Genomic DNA, 15,934 nt, shown 5'->3' on the forward strand with positions numbered 1-15,934 from the left:
CACGAAGGATACTCTTCCAGTCTGTTTGAGAAAACGGTTTTGTCGTAACATGTGGAGTGAGAGAGAGGAAATAATGGAGGAAAGAGATAGTCTTGAAACCCATTTATCCTCAAGGCTGGCAAAAAGGAGATTGTCCCTCATTTCCCATACAGCAGTAGCCAGAAATTAAGAAAGAGATGAAAGTTTAGTTGAAATAACTTGACAAACACCTGCAAAAGTCTGCTTTCAAGCCCTTCCACCCATTTATTTTCATGGTCCCAAACATTCATTCTTTGGGTTGAAATTTAGTTGGCCCACTGTCAGCCTGATGATGTTTGTCTTTGTTAAAATTCACTCACCGTAAAATTTGTTATTTTTAACTTTCAGGGTAAACCTCATCTTTTCCCATAGAGTAATTCACACCACCCTTTTGAAAGACAGGGTTACGATACTGCAGAATTCAGTCCAGAATCCTGCTGCCTAATCCTCCAGACTCTGTGTGAGCTGTAGACAATTCTGCCTGGGGACACACTACTTACAAGCTCTACACTGAGAACCTGGTTACTCAGGCCTGGCAGACTCTTTTGCTGATCAGACCAGGTTTTTCTATGATAAATGGCATATAGCTGGCCTGCCCAACTCTCCTCTGTTATTCTGTTTTAATTTTAAAATGATGGTCTGGAAGGGGCTCTGATATGGTCTCACTGGCTCTTCAGTGTGGTTAAGCTAGTTTCTGATCCATCCATACATTTTCCTCCCATCAGTCTCAACAACATCTTCCATTTATTTTCATGGCTACAAAGCAGACTACAGGTGGTAGTGCGACTACCGACTACATACACCTCACCTCCTGCTAGTACCACATATATCAGCTTTGCTCATCTTTCTCCCTGTAGCTTAGCTGTAGATAGCCACAGAAATGACCAGTGAAATCACAATTCTAGCAGCAGACTGGTTGTAGTCCCTGTGTCTATCTCTGGATCACTCACCAGTGACAAACCAGGTGTAATATACATACACCTTGTATTAGAAAATCTCCCACCAAATTTTCCTGTTTCAGATCAGCAGGAAAAAATCCAAACTAGGGTTTCCCATCTTTCAAAATGTGAGGTCTTCAGAAAATAAATTGTTCTTAACCTCAGTCCAGGTGCTTCTTAGGCCTGAGGCCCGTGCTGTAATGGAAAGCTGCCGTTTAGGAGCGATATGTCCAGGAGATCTTAGCTGATGGACCTGTGCAGTACTGCACAGTAAGGTAAGAAACAGAGGTCTACGCTAATTTGATTGGGGGACAATTCCTTCCTAGACACAAATCTGAACATCAGTCTAAGTCTGGATACATGCACATCAATCTTCCAGCTACTGTACACTTTGATTCAAAGAAATAACTTCATCACATTATTTGTAAAACTTAGGCTAGTAACCTGACATCAACTCTGGGTATTTTACAGACCTACTGTAAACATACATCCCCCAGCATCCTACCTAGTACAGAATTCAGTCGAATGTTACAGAGACCTGGAAGCCTCCTCTTTCCCTTTCTCACTCTTGCAGGCAAACAGTATGAGCTTCGGACAACTGGGGAATGAGAATTTTTCCCCATCAATTCCTGATAAATCTGCTTCAGAAATTCCTTGCACTCATCTGCCAGGGTCTTTGCAGCTGTGTTGTATTTTTATCACTGAATCCATCATAGATAAGGATTTGTGAAACTTTGGTCCCTGTTCTCCTAATATCTGAGAGGAAACTAATCCAGATTGAGCTAAGGAAGCTGGTACGGAGGAACAAGGATCAGCTCAGACAGAATTTGAAAGATGAGATCATCAGTACTGGTATCATATTGCTACCTTTTGTGAAATCCCCTCTAGTGTTTTAACTGATCCTTGCCTGGGGCATTATCATGCAAAGCACTGGATCACATCAGTGAGAAGCCCAGGAAAGTACAGAGGATCATGTTCAAAAAGACCCTTCATTTCTAATTAAATATTTAATTGCTACAGGGACTTCTGTAAAATGTGCATACAGAATAACCATTTCACCACTTTCCCGGCTGGCCAACACACCAGCAAAAACCAGCGGCATACAATTCAGACTTAGCACGCTGTCAGCCAGTAGCACACACAATTTTGCCTATCTTCACCTCTGTTCCGATTTTCTCTTCTCTCTCATTTGTTTTCTGATGTTTCAGGTTACTGCCCTTTTCATCTCCTTTTCCCTCCTGCCATGCTTTGTGTTTGTTTCCTGCTGTCCCTTAAAAGACCTGAACACCTTTTCTTCTCTGTCAGTCCTGTTCTCTCCTGTTTCAAATCCCTTCTCTGTTTCACTGATTTAACTCCTCCTTTTTTCATCCTACGAAACATCCCCCTTACTCTTTTACTTCAGAGCTATTGTCCCACAGTCTGTAGGACGTAAACGGGTCCTACCCTGAACAGTCCTGCAAATTTACCTGGGGATACAACAGTTATTTAATTCAGAGTTTCAAAGCCTTACCTGACAAAGCAAAGCTGCAACTTCCGTGTCATGCGGACACATCCAAACAAGGCTGGGGTACCACTGACAGTACAGTTGCAGCAATACAAAATTCAGCATGAACCGACTGCTTGAATGTTCACCCATTTCTGGGATGAATTTTGAAGCCTACTCTGAACTCCTTGCTGTTGTCACCACACTGCTATCAGCATCTGAGCCACTTTAAAGTCAGCTTTGCTTCGTCTACGTGTACAACTGTGACAGTAAGTCATGTCAGGACATATATGCACAGAAGTTATTTGTTGCTGATTTTTTGGAAGGTGCTTAGTGTGTGCTAGGATTTGGCTCCAAGGTTTACAATAGGGTGTAGCTAAATAGGACACACTAAAAATATGAGTACAGAGCTCTGGATTTAACACAATCTTAATGCTATTCCAGAAGATGCAAGTGTCACTGGGTTATGAGTCACTGATGTCTAAACTGGAGATGGAACTTGCTCTGTACCCACACGAACACTAATCGGATGTCCTGTGCAGAACACTGCCTGGGTAGACAAATCTCCCTTCCAAAGGTTTCTTTGTATCACAGCTGCATAGAAGAAATGGCTACTGCTGCTGCTCACCTTTCAAGGCCGCACTGTACCAGGGGAATAGCTGTTATCTAAAGGATTTATCAGCTAAAAGGACCAAGTATTGAAGAACAGGAAAATGTGTTTAAACTGTGAAAGTCAAGAAAGAAGGTTAAAAAAAAAAATGGGTGTTTTCACACTTTCTGCAAGGAAGCGTGTCCTATACGGAGTCGTGACTAACTCAGTTCAAGAAAATAGTGTTTCTGTACATCTTCTACAAGCTGAATTATGGAATAATTCTATTTCAGATCACTGATGTCTATAACGAATGGGAAACTAACCTGCATGGCCTTAAAATCTATTCCTGCTCAGCAAATAGCAACATTAATAGAAACAGACCAAAATGACCCACATTCTTGTTCTGTTTGCTCTGAAATTCCAATACTTCTATGATGCTGCACTGAGATAAACGACGTCCACGATTGCTTCATTGTTATTTTTTCAGTAGCATAAGAACCTGCTATTATAATTTGTTTTCTGAGGGAAACTGTTTATGCTGTGCTAAAGAAACTGAGGAGGTTATCAGGTTTTCTGTCTGATATCATTGCCTCTTCCCAGACAGAAAAAAAATGTCCATTCACCACCTCAACATAATACTACTACTCAGCGTGTCATACACTGTATGTCCTCCTCCAGACCGAGGTGTAGAATTCCACTGAAGTAGCTACTACTAAGTTTACAGACAATTATGCATTGGATGGAATTATTTCCACAACTAGTGCTCTTTGATCTTTTTCAAATATTTGAAAAATATCTTTTTACACTTTGAAAATCTTGAGTCACTAGGACATTTGGAAAAAAAGCTTGTGCAATGTTTAGTAATTGGCACGTGGCGTGGTGCCCAGTGATGCACTGCTAATATTCTGGGCAGCTTGAATTCAGTTCTTTAGTTCTTGTCATATTCTACAAGTGGATTTATGATCGACAACTAAAGATCTCATCCAGGACAATGAATTTTTGAAGTAGGGGACAATGTAAGGTTTTGTTTAATAAAAGGTTAAAGACGGACCACTGACGGAGGCCTCAGACTCCGAATGGGCCCCCTCTCAATACAGACTCAGTTCCCTTGAGTTCACCATGAGGTCTTTTGGTAACAAGCATAACACTTAGCCCAGAGGAAAGAAACTTGTTTAAACAGAGTTTGGAAAAATTTACATTTACTAAATACAGTGCTTGTAGAGGAAAATATGCAGAGCGACTTTCATAAAAGTGTACCCATAGTTAGTGCTTGCATTTAACACAGCGTTGGGTAAGTGAATAAAGTGAAGCACGCCATAAAATGAATTAATTGTTGTTCTCAGTGGATTTGTTTCCCACATCCCCTACGATGTCTTCATAGCAATAGTCCAGGTTTCCAACATATTCTTTATACTTCTGTAATAAAATATCCCCTTTTTTCCAAGTCCACCCAACAACTGCAGGTCCTCTGCACATCTCCTGATTCCCTTCCAGCGCCTTCCCACATACATTTGGCCACCTCTCCTCTCCCTGTCCCTATCCTGCAAGACCACCACTATAGTAGTTTCAGCCCTTACCATTCCCATACCTATCTTTGTTTGTCCTGTAGAATGGGTAAGAATGTGATTTGCTGACGGTGCTGGGCCTTAAGACACATGCTGATTAAATCCATAGTATGTATGTGGACTGACAAGCAGGATAGTGTCAGGTCGGACAGAATGGCTAAAGCTCTCTGTCCCTCTCTCAGCAGAGAAGTGACTTCAGATCTCCTTGTACCCAGTTCTAATTCTCATAGTACTTACAGACTCTTACTGTCTCTTAAGATGCCACTTTGACAAATTTGATTACAATCAGCAAATAACATCTGGATTTGACAATTACACTGCATTAATCTAATTTCTTTAGAAAGCTAGACTAAAAATATCAATGGATGTGAACGATACCATCAGAGCAGAGGTCACTCGTGTAGTTTTTACTGAGCTCCGCTTACCATCATCTTAAGCGCACAACCCTGGACAACTATCTGTCTTTTAAGTTTGGGTTACCAACATCCTGTGCTATTTACAAACTGATGGAATACAGGACCGTTATTTCATTCTCCTTCAGATCTGACAGTTTTGCTGCAGCTGTTTGTCTCTTGCAAAAACATTTGCAGCGTTTTGCTTTGTTCAGTTTCTTATACTTTTAAGCATAATATTTTCTCCTCTCTGGCTCTTTTCACAAAAGTAATTTCTTACCTCAAAAGAAGATGCATTTTGCTTTTTTCTTGAGGTTTCTTTTTTTAGTGTTTGACAGCAGATTACTCCCGGGTGCTACAGACTTAGGACCTTTCTGAGGTCTGGATGAAACGTGGTCCTGGTCCAGCTCCTGCTGGGCACGTACAACGTATGCAGGCTTGCCCTAGAGCCAAGGACTCAGCAGGAGAGCACAGTTCCCGTCCAACAGTGTGGAGCATGAGGAAATGCAGTCCTGATTGACGGGCAATGCACAGAAGCAAGGGGGCAAAAGCAGCCAGCAGGCCTGCTCGGGAATGCCTAGCCAGCCAGCCAGCCTGCCTGCTGCTCCCATCTGGCTTTTCTTGCCTCTTGTCAGTGAAATAGCTCTAGTGTTCTGAACAAATACCACAGTGATACAAACTTTGGTTAACCCAAAGGGTGACTTAATTTGCATTCATTATATCTAGCCTGCAATATACTGCAGGTAAAAGTACTTTTGATTTTGAAGCTTTTAATTCTTCAAATATGAACAAGTCTTACCAGTAACAGGTGAAGAAATACTCTCAACCATCTCCACATTCCCACATGGGCATGCACATTTCAAGGGCTTTTGTTTGCACTCTGTCAGGGTTTGGACACAAAAAGCCCTTTTGTGATTCCACTTCAGATTAAGGAAGGAGAACACATTTCTCTTTAACAAGCCATTAGGTTTTGCAAGCAGGTATCTTAAGTTTCGATTTCTGGAAGTCCTGCCAAGTCCCATAAGATTTCACTTTATCAAAGTCCTGAATAGGATACGTTTTACAAGAAAGCAAAACTCAGCTCTCTGCAAATACAAGCAACGCAAGTGCTGTGACGTCAAAACCCTCAAAGCTCTCCTGGAGCTTCAGAAACCAGCCAGTTCGGCAAACGGTCCTCACGTAGCTGGAAGCCACCGAAGCTGGCACACTCTCTGGTACGCAGCCGTCAGATACCCTAGGCATATTTAAACGCTGGCACACCCGACCTGTGCTGATTAAATTATAACTCCCGAGTTTGCTCTGTACCGCTAAAGCAAACAAGCGCGTAAGGCCTGCCAGACCCACAGGACCCGCTGCGTTGCGCCGCGCCGCGCCGCGCCGAGGGGGGCCGGTGCCGCCATGGCGGCGGGGGCAACGGCTGCTCCCGCACACAGCAGGGTCGCTCTACCCCGCCGGCGGGGTCTCTGTGGCGGGAGGCGGCCGCTCTAGGCTCGCTCTCGATGGTTGGCGGGGGAGTCGGGTGGGAGCCGGTGGCGCGGCGGCGGCGGCGGCAGGCTGGCAGGTGAGGACAGGCCGCGGGCCGCGTGCCCCCGCCGGGCCGCCGCCGCCTGCCGCCTTCCCTTCGGCAAGCAGGGACCCGCCGCTCCGACCCCCGCCAGGGACAACGGTAGCGACGCACCGCCCGCGTTTCCCCCCCACACCGCCAACGGCCGTGGGGTCCAGCGGGGAGCCGTTGGGAGCGGGCGCCCCGCCCCCGGCACGCGGCGGGGGGGGGGGAGGGGGGGAGGCACGCGGCTGCTGCGCGGCCGTTGCGCCTGCGCGGGGCGGGGGCGGGGGGAGGCGGCTGCGCGGCCCGGCCCGGCCCGGCGCTGCCAGCTCGTATTTGCGCTAAAGCGCGGCTCGTGTAAGTACGGATTTCGGTAAAGCCGGCGAGCGATAGAGACGTGCCGCTCCAGTAAATGTCTCCTGAAGATAAACGTGCCAGCGGCTGCAGCGGGTGTGACGGAGAGGCTGCAGCAGTGAGACTGTAAATATGACGCGCGGGCGCAAGTGGTATAAATTGGCGATGGAGGGAGGAAAAGGTCGTCCTGAATCTTAGCAGCTAGCGGGCTTTCCAGGGTCACTTCAGCTTTAAATCGTTAGCCAAACCGTTAAGGACAGTTGTTTAGTTGTGCCTACTATTTTGCGTGTTTAGCATGTTGAAAACACTTTGGTCCCCATCCTGCAGTTGGTCACAGTTTGGTTGTCCCCCGAATCTACAGGTAGTCCCTTTGAAATTATCGCTAACCTGCCAAAGGAAAGAATTTGGGCTGTGATCCTGAAAATACTTACTTTGGTATATAACTTCGTTGTAGCGTAGCATTACGCTGCAGCGTTAGCATGTCGGTAACATTGAGAATAATCACATATCAAAACATTATGGATAGGCTTAAGGGCTTATTGTGTTGGGCTTAAAGATTACAAGTCCGGAGGATGGACTTGGTGGTGTTTTCATTTTAACTGATGCTTTTGAACAGTCTTGTAATAAGGTAAGTTCAGTACTCTACTAGATTTTCTCCATTTCACACATGGAGAATCTGAAGCACAGGCATGTGATACGGTTCAATAAAGCATTCTCGTTCCTGTAACATGAACTCCTTCACTCATTGCTGCAGCTGTTATTATGGAGGATCCTGATTAATGGTCAGAGGGTTAAGAGGGCATGTGCACAGGTTTGGGGGAGTCCTCGTTTTGTGAAAATGCCCCAGGTGGGCTACTGGTGATGGATGTGTGATTGCAGGCCTTGAGGGGAAGCAGAAGTAGGGGTACTAGCAGGAGTATTTGGGAGGGGTTGTTCTGTAAGTTGTAGCACAGTTGGCTTTTTTTAAAAGTGCAGCTCTGATAAGTTTAGAAACCTAGTCGACTTGAGACTTTCACAGCACCATGATAGTGATACTGCATCATGAAGAGTAATAACCTTCTGTTGTATATATTATATATGTTTTCTAACACCTATTTGACTTAGCAGCAAAGTTGCCCTTTGTGGATTTAACATTCTTTCTACCCCTTCACTGAAGAGCTAAGGAAGTTCCCGAGAGACACCTGAGTCATTCGAGAAGATCTCAGTCCTCAAGAAAGAGGGTTAGAGAAAAGAAAGGTGAAGTTTTGATGTCGTTGAGATGGCTAACGTTTAAAAAAAGAAAAAAAGAAGAAATACGCTTTAGGACTTGTTTGCATTCTTTAAAAAAGTTACGTTTACTTTTTATCAGTAAGTCTTGTAAAGTTATGTCAGATACTCTTTCTCTAAAGAATATATTCTCTGTAACACAATGACAATTCTGTAAGTCTTCTGTTAATTACAAATATTTTGATCAGATATAGGCTACTGGAAAGCAGGGCTTCTGAGTTGTATTTTATTCTCTGTGACTCTTTAATTAGCGAGATAAATGTTACGAACCTTTCTTTAACACAGTGAAATATCACCTTTCATCCAAGCTACTGAAAATGATTGTTCTTGATAAACATATCTAATGAGTTTGATAGAAGGTATCTGCATGAACACGTTTTTGATTTAGGTAGGTATTTCACCGCAACATTTTTGTAGCGGCTGTATTTAATTTTCACAAGTATGTTTCTAGTATTTTTTATTATGTGATCCTAACCCTAAGGTGTATGAATGAGTTTGGTGAAGTTGGATTTTGCTAGTTGAAGATGATATGCCTCAAGATTCCGAAGTGTGGTCAAATGATCATCTGCTTGATGCAAGGGTTCAGCTCAAAAACTGCTTGCTCTGGCAAATACATAAGCCAAAAGTCACACAACAGGCTTCGTAATGGTGCCAGTTAGTTTTTTCTTTCAAAAGCTGTTTGTAGTGCTGGGTATAAATGGAACTTTAAAAAATTTTATAAAACAGTGGGGGAGAGCTTCCATCTCCTCTGTATAATTTTTAACATATTTATCATGCATCTGTACTTTTTTTCCCCTTTTGTTATTGCTTTGGCATACATACACGGAACATGCCTTACAGCTATGATTGTGTCACCCTGGAGTCTTTAAATGTTGTGTTTTCCCCCCTCCCCCCCCCCATTTATTCCGTATTCCATATCTCAGCTGCTGCTGGGAGCAAGAACTTCTGGATAATGTTTATTTGTCAGGCAGCAAAGTGTGGGATAAAGTTATCCATCATAATTCAGCTAATCCTCTTGAACTGATAATCATCAAGATTCTAAATGAACGCATTTCCAAGCTATATTAAAATTGTAGGAACTGACACTGCTGGGGCATCTGCAGTGCTAATCTTGTGTTGCCCCTGCTGTGCCTCGGTCTCCAGTCCTGTAGTTGACTCCCAAACTTTTGCAGCTAATCTGATTTGCCAATGAGATGGGAGGAGGAGGACAAGATTTGCACAACAGTGAGGAAATGAAGGGTGTCAGAGGTTCCCCCTACTTCTCTTCTGAATTGAGGGTGTTCCTTTCTGTCTCTAGCTCCTGAAGGAGCTTTTCTTTTTTACAACTTGATTTACAGATAGACACTTGTAAACTGCAAATTATACATCTATTTAAGTAGCTACAGATCTCTACTTCTTATCTCAATTTCAAGCCTATATGGCTTTAGCCATCTGTGGTTGATCCTTTGGCTTAAAAAAAAAAAAAAAAGAGGTATTCTTAAGTACCTAAAGCTGCAATAAGAATGTACATTGATTTAATTCCATGCCTTTCTTGGATGTAGTTTAACTTGCTCTATTATTTGCTGTGCAAAGAAAGGCGAATGAATAATTTGGCCAGAAACTTGTTTCTGCATTGTTGTGTGGTTTTCTGTTTGCTTGTCTTTTGGGAGGGAGGGAGTTTTTTGTTTTTTGTTTTTTGTTTTTTTTTTTAATTTTTTTTTCCTTATGTAAAGTGGCATAGTGTCTGACATCTGGCATCCATACTGGCTGATACTACTCCACCAAGGCAGCAGCTGCCAGAAAAAGGTAGCGTGTTGCCAAGTTGAATCTTAACCTTAGCTTTCCTTTATGCATGAGATTCTTGTGTGAGATGAAATCTATTTTACCTTTTTCTTATCCACAATATTCCACTGAGCATAGGGAGGAAGGTGTTCTTAAGCTATGTTGTAGTTTTAAAAGCCGTTTCCTGGATGAAACGGGAGTTAGGGAGTGTGCCCAGTTCAGGTTTGTTTGTCTCGTTCAGTCTTTGACTGCGCTCAGTCTGACAGTGCTGTGTCTTTTACGGTGAGGTCAGTGGCTCAGCTGTAGTTGTCTAACAAGGGGAGCCATTCATAACTGTGTTTCTTGGTCTGGAGAAGCTGGGTTGCATTTTGTAGCGTAAAATCAGAGTTCATAACTCTGAGTTAGAGTGAAAACTGCAGTGATATTGAAATAGCACCCACTCAATTGACCTCTGCTTGATAATGATGTTGGGTCACTTGCTGCAAAGGCTCTGTAAGTGCTTAATAAAGAAAGCATAGGTTTTGTTGTTAGGCAGTCTGAGAAATCTTAATGCGATGTTCTAGGCGCTGAGTATTGGCCGAGAATTAGGCCTTTGTTTGTAAGCGAAACGTGGCTGTGTAAGAAAACGTCTCTTTTTGCTCAGCAAGTTGTCTGGGGTGTTACAAGTAGCTGTATATCTATTGGAGATAGATGTAGAGCACTAAAAAGTAACGCTAGAGCCAAGATACCTGTAGAGGGCTATATTAAGAGAAAATATGAAATGAAATTTCTTGTGCATTGGTGAAATTGTTACTTGAGGCTTGTTCACCTTGAGATAAATTGGTAGAGCTATGATAGGATAATTACACCATGTAGCAATAACTGTCTAGGTGAACAGTAAAAAAGTATCAATCAGTTTATTTGACTTGTTCAGGTTTACAAAGGCAGTAAAAGGGTGTAGTTACTATTCTGGAGGTAAGCAGAAGATAGTGAAGATAGCAAGTGTAGCTATGCACCTGGTGTAGCTGTAGGTACAAGGTGGAAAAGACTTTGTATTAACTGTGCATACTAGTAGCCAGAAAATGATAAATATTCGGAATAAATATGTATGATTGATTATTAAGAAGCCATACATCTCAAGCAACACAATGGATCTTTTAAAGCACTTTCTTAGGTTCTTATTTCACTATCGTCTGTAGGTTTGAGCTAGCAAATATGTTCTTTCAGGCTTTTACTTTATCATTGTAAAGTGAGTAGATCCATCCATTGCACTGGTCAGATGAGGAGCAGAAAAGAAAGGCGGGCCAGTTGCGGCTAGAAAATCTATGTAAGGTGACTGTCTTTTCTCATTCTCCCTCTCTCTTTGTCCACATGCCCCTTGCAAACTAGAAGAAAATATTTATGCTGTAATTGTAATAACATATCTATCAGTAAAAATGAATTATGAACCTGTTGGAGGATCCTGTGTGAGGTTTTACTACATTGCTTTGATGAATTCTGTTTCATAACATAAATATCTTCTTCCGTGATGCTCATATACGTGGAGACAATAATTTATGTAAACTAAACCTCTAGGATATTTCCTGATATGTTAAGTCTTCTGTCTGTTTTTTAATTTGTGCATTAGGGAGTTGGGGCTGGCATTACCTTTGTTCTTTTACACTGGGCATCAAACAGTTATTGAGCAATAAACAGCAAGAAAAGAACGTGCAGCCAGCACATCTGCTTATATTCTAGACACAACTGACATGTTTTCACTGGCAATGGATTTTATTCTAATCAGGCCCCACAGATGCATTTTGATTTCTTTAACTCATGCATTTCCTCTTTACAGTTGTCTAGTTTAAGGCAGTTTGTAGAATGTTGCCAGCAATTGCCTGGAAATATATTGTTTTATTATCATCCTCCTAAAATAACTTCCCTATTAAAACAGAAAGCTGAGCTACTCTTTTTTTTCTGCTCCTAGTTGTACCATGTTTTTTGACATTCTTTAGCAGGAAGAATAGAGGATGCTAGGTGGTTATTAGAAATACTGCTTGCTTCCTGATCGGACTTACCTCATGTTTGTGTAAGTATTAATGCCAGGGCAAAGGAAGTACAGTTTGGGGGTGGGAATGGGGAGAGAAGTGAGACAGTGACAGTCAAGATCCAGGCTGATTTGAATTTAAGGGGCTGTGGGAACACCAGTTAAAACATACAGTAATTCTAAAGGTTTTTTTTTTCCATGTTGCTGAGTGTCTGAAACGAGTTGTTAGCCAAAACTTTTGCGCAGTCCCAATAATAAGATCTTTGTGGCACAGAGAAGACCTACTGGTAAAGCTTTGAAACATCTACCATACATTTCAAGTATGTATTGCACAATGAGTTTGAACAACTGTGAATTATAGGAGATTAACATTTATTGTCAGTCTGTAACTATTTTTTCTCTCCCCACCTGTATGTAATACCCATTCTAGCATTGTAATCAGAATGTACTTAGGTTTCGTCCTCACTATAGTATTTTTCCCCATTATCAGTATGTTGACTGGAAGCGTGAGAAAATTCCACCCCTTAAGTGGCATAGGTGTGCTCGTAAATCCCTTAACGTAGGTGCAACTCTACCAAAAGAAACGCCTGCTTGTCAGCTTAATATATGGCCATTAGGGAGGAGGCCTGGGTAGGCTGGCAGCAACCACCTCCTGGTAGCTGTGCGCCATGTGCCGAGTTGGCTAGCACGGTGGCACCGCTTTCCTGGCGGCCTGCAAAAGCCTTCATGGACCCGGTGGTAAGGAGACGCCTCAGTCACTTTCGTGCTGCTGATTCTGCTAGGTTATTAGAAGAGCGTTATGGGGCAAAGCAAGGGGGAGAAAGCAGCAGCAGGAGACAACCTTTCACAGTAAGAATAATGTAACTAAAACAGTTACCTTTCCTGAAAATACTAGGCAGTAAACCAGGCAGCCTGAACACCCTCATATAAGGTACACGCTTCTGTCATTGGTGACACTGTGCTTCCTAGGTGTGACCAGCTGATACCGAGAGAAGTGTGATGAGAGTGCCTAGACTTCTCCATGGGTGTGGATGTGAGGAAGGGCAGCTTGATCTGTAGAAGAATGATGCAAGTTTTAACATTAAAAATCCTCAAATAGTACAGGTACCAGAAGGGCTCACATAGAAATTGTGGTTTGCTCGAGCCTTTGTTTCTAACCAGGGTTTGTTGTTATTGTTTGTATTGCAGTACGGCTTTTGGCACACTGCTCCATCAAGATATGCCTGAGTGCGCCCCCCCTCCCCCCCCCCCCCCCCGCTAATTCTGTCGTGCGGTGGTGCCCTGGGAAAGGGAGGGAGGGAGGGAAGCAGCCTACCTTGCCTCCCTGGGACGTGGCCAGAGGGGAGGAGCGTGGGGGACGGTGCTAGGGAGCCTCTCTAGGGCTGGGGAAAACCTGCGAGTCAGTCATCCTGCGAGTTTTGAGCTGACTCTTTCCAGAAGCCTGTGAGAGGTAACAGAGGTCTCTTTATGGTGTGGGGTTTCAGGGCTGAAAAGTGTCTGTCGCTTGCACAGGGCAAGCGTGCGTACTTCTCAGAGTGACTGCTCTGCAGGAAGGAGGGATGTGGCAGCAGCAGCAACAGTAATTTCATGTGCTTCCTTTTGGCTTGAAATCCTGAGAAGCGGAAAGTGGGGCAAAAAGGGTGTTTTTCTGAGGATTGGTAATACGTATATTTATTTTTTACTGCTGATGCATTCACCATTTCTCAGTGCAGTTTGTATTTCTTTAATAGGTGGAGGTAATAGCACCTCTTTCATATAACAGCTTTATAATCCTAAAATGTGTTATCTTAATGCCCAACTGAAAAACTCATCTGCTAAAAAGACTTGTGAAAGGAGTGGGTTTAGACGCTTGTAAAACTCAAGGACTTGAACTGTCTTGTGTAGAAAAGCTGATGGTTTACATTGATCTTTCTACTCTGTCAACTGTAAAGAATTTGATTATTTCTTGGAGGGTTTAGAGAAGAAGGTTGCTGAATTTATTTGTGATAGCCCCAGAGCAAACCCCTTGCTACTTTGAATTTTGGCTCTTACAAAGTACTAAATAGCAATCTGCACAATATTGATCTGATAAATGCTGTCCCAGGGAACTCTTTTCGTGCTTCACTTCCTGTTTGGACTTATGAGGGGTTTTAAAGTTAGGTTGAAATGAATGCTTTTTGCAGCTGTGGAATTTGTGCATTTCGCTGAACTTGAGAAGGTTGCAGAGGGTTCTGGAAAATCCTGCATGATAGGAAACCTGTCCTTCCTGGGAAGCGTGAGACAGGCAGAATTGGAAGGTTAGTTTGTGCAAATTCAAAAAAGCATCCACTAAACAAATTTTGCATACATGAAATTGGAGGATCTCTCTAGAGCTGCTCTGCAGGTGTTGCATACAGAGTGAATTGTTTTAAATGCAAACACCTGAGAAATCAAGTTTAGGCGGTAAGTGTTCTTCCTGATCATTTATATTGTTAAACTTAAATTCACATGATTTTTTGTAGAAAAGGCTAGGCGTCATAATGACAATTTTTATTTAAAAACATATCAGTGAAAAATAAGTCTTTGAAAATAATGAGTTCATCAACCCCAACTGCATATCAAAGTTTGTTTTGTAATCTTATTTTTTTCCTTCACTAGTACGTATCTTCTCTTTGTCTACATAGAAATTTTGTCTAGATGAAAAAGAATCGCTATCAGTCTAGAATTTCTGGGTATCTCCCAGCTTGGTTACGGTAGTAGCTTCAGCCAGGCTGCTAGACAAATGCCCACCGCATATGGGCCGATTGACCCTGCAGCCCATGCACAGGGAGCCAGTTGCGCGTATGCTGCTTGCTTGCTCTGTGCTTGCGCAGCAAGTCTGACTCAGTGCACATGCACGTGTATTTCTTCTGGGAAACCCCTGAATGAAAATGGATGGCTACAATATAGTTGTTTTGCTTAGAAAAAAATCTCGTCCGTGCAGGAACCTCACTTACTAATTTGGGCGGTTTGCGGAGATGGGTAAGTTAGAGCATTGTGTTCATGCCCACAAGCCCAAGGATCAGAATTGGAAACCCCTGTTTGCTGAGGGGGTCAGACAGCCGTGCTGACTGACTTCTACAGGTAGCTTATCCTGAGCAGTGCTGGGGAGCCTTGGAAAATATAAGCGGAGTTTGGCACATGTTTGAGAAAACGTAGCAGGTTACTGAACTTGACCTCACAGACCTCTGAGCACAGGGGCAGCTATCAATACAAATAAGAGATCAGGTCCCCAGCACAGATCATATGGTATTTATGTGCCTTAACCTGATCAGGAATTTGTTCAGAACGATGTTTGTGGTGCCTGTCTAGATACGGATTAATCTGTGTGTGGATAGAGATCTTTCTCATTCTTCGTAAAGCCATTGACTTTGAAATTCTGGCTGATTTCGTTTTTGGATAACTACATTCTATTTTTGTCATGGATTTTGAAGCAGGTACCATGGTCTTTTTAACCTCATGACCTGAAGTGCTGTATTTTTGCTGTGCACAGCTGACCAGCTGCAACTTTCTAAACTAGGCTTGGTCATACTTCACTGAGAAATTAGTTCACAAGATGAATTGCACTTTAGGTCTGTATGAAAGGTCCGTGGGTATGTCTGTTGAAGGTCAGATCTAGCTAGAGAGAGGTTTATGACAGCTATGAGAACAGTTTTATTGCACCACTTACGTTTTTCCCCCTCCCCCCCCCATATTTGAAGGACAGTTTCCCTGAGTTGCCAAATATAGAAGAAGGAAGAACTACATTTCCAGCATTTTTGAGATTAAGCAAATCTTGCTATAAAGGTTAATCAATAGTATTGATGTTTTGTTTGAATTATTTTTGCACGTATTTTAATATCTGACCCGGTCATCTTTTTCTTCTCCAGTATATCACCAATGATTTGCTTATCAGCCTGTACTTTATTGGCGAGGGTTTGCTTTTCTCTAAAAGTTTTGAAGTGCAAAGTATTTGCATTTCACGTGAATTGCAGAGTGACCTTTGGCCTTTATTAAAGTTGGAGTAGATTTTACATG

At 42.7% G+C, this 15,934-nt stretch overlaps 1 protein-coding gene across 17 annotated transcripts in view; it reads left to right on the top strand.

Moving 5' to 3' along the window:
• Positions 1 to 6,151: 6,151 nt before the first annotated feature.
• The window catches only part of B4GALT4 (beta-1,4-galactosyltransferase 4), a 31,873-nt gene continuing 22,090 nt past the window's right edge, over positions 6,152 to 15,934 (top strand). Inside the window, exons 1-4 of one of the 17 annotated variants that reach the window (XM_068958629.1) lie at positions 6,500 to 6,549; positions 8,045 to 8,124; positions 8,440 to 8,542; positions 9,867 to 9,939. The gene's annotated coding sequence lies outside the window, so the exon portion shown is untranslated. Of the gene's footprint in view, positions 6,203 to 6,364; positions 6,655 to 6,806; positions 7,015 to 7,995; positions 8,236 to 8,439; positions 8,543 to 9,866; positions 9,940 to 13,251; positions 13,371 to 15,934 lie in introns of those variants that run through there. The other 16 variants (XM_068958609.1, XM_068958603.1, XM_068958570.1 and 13 more) reach the window with 16 other exon arrangements.

This window comes from Struthio camelus, chromosome 1 (genome assembly GCF_040807025.1).
Source record: "Struthio camelus isolate bStrCam1 chromosome 1, bStrCam1.hap1, whole genome shotgun sequence".
In the NCBI taxonomy this organism is placed as follows: Eukaryota; Metazoa; Chordata; class Aves; order Struthioniformes; family Struthionidae; genus Struthio; species Struthio camelus.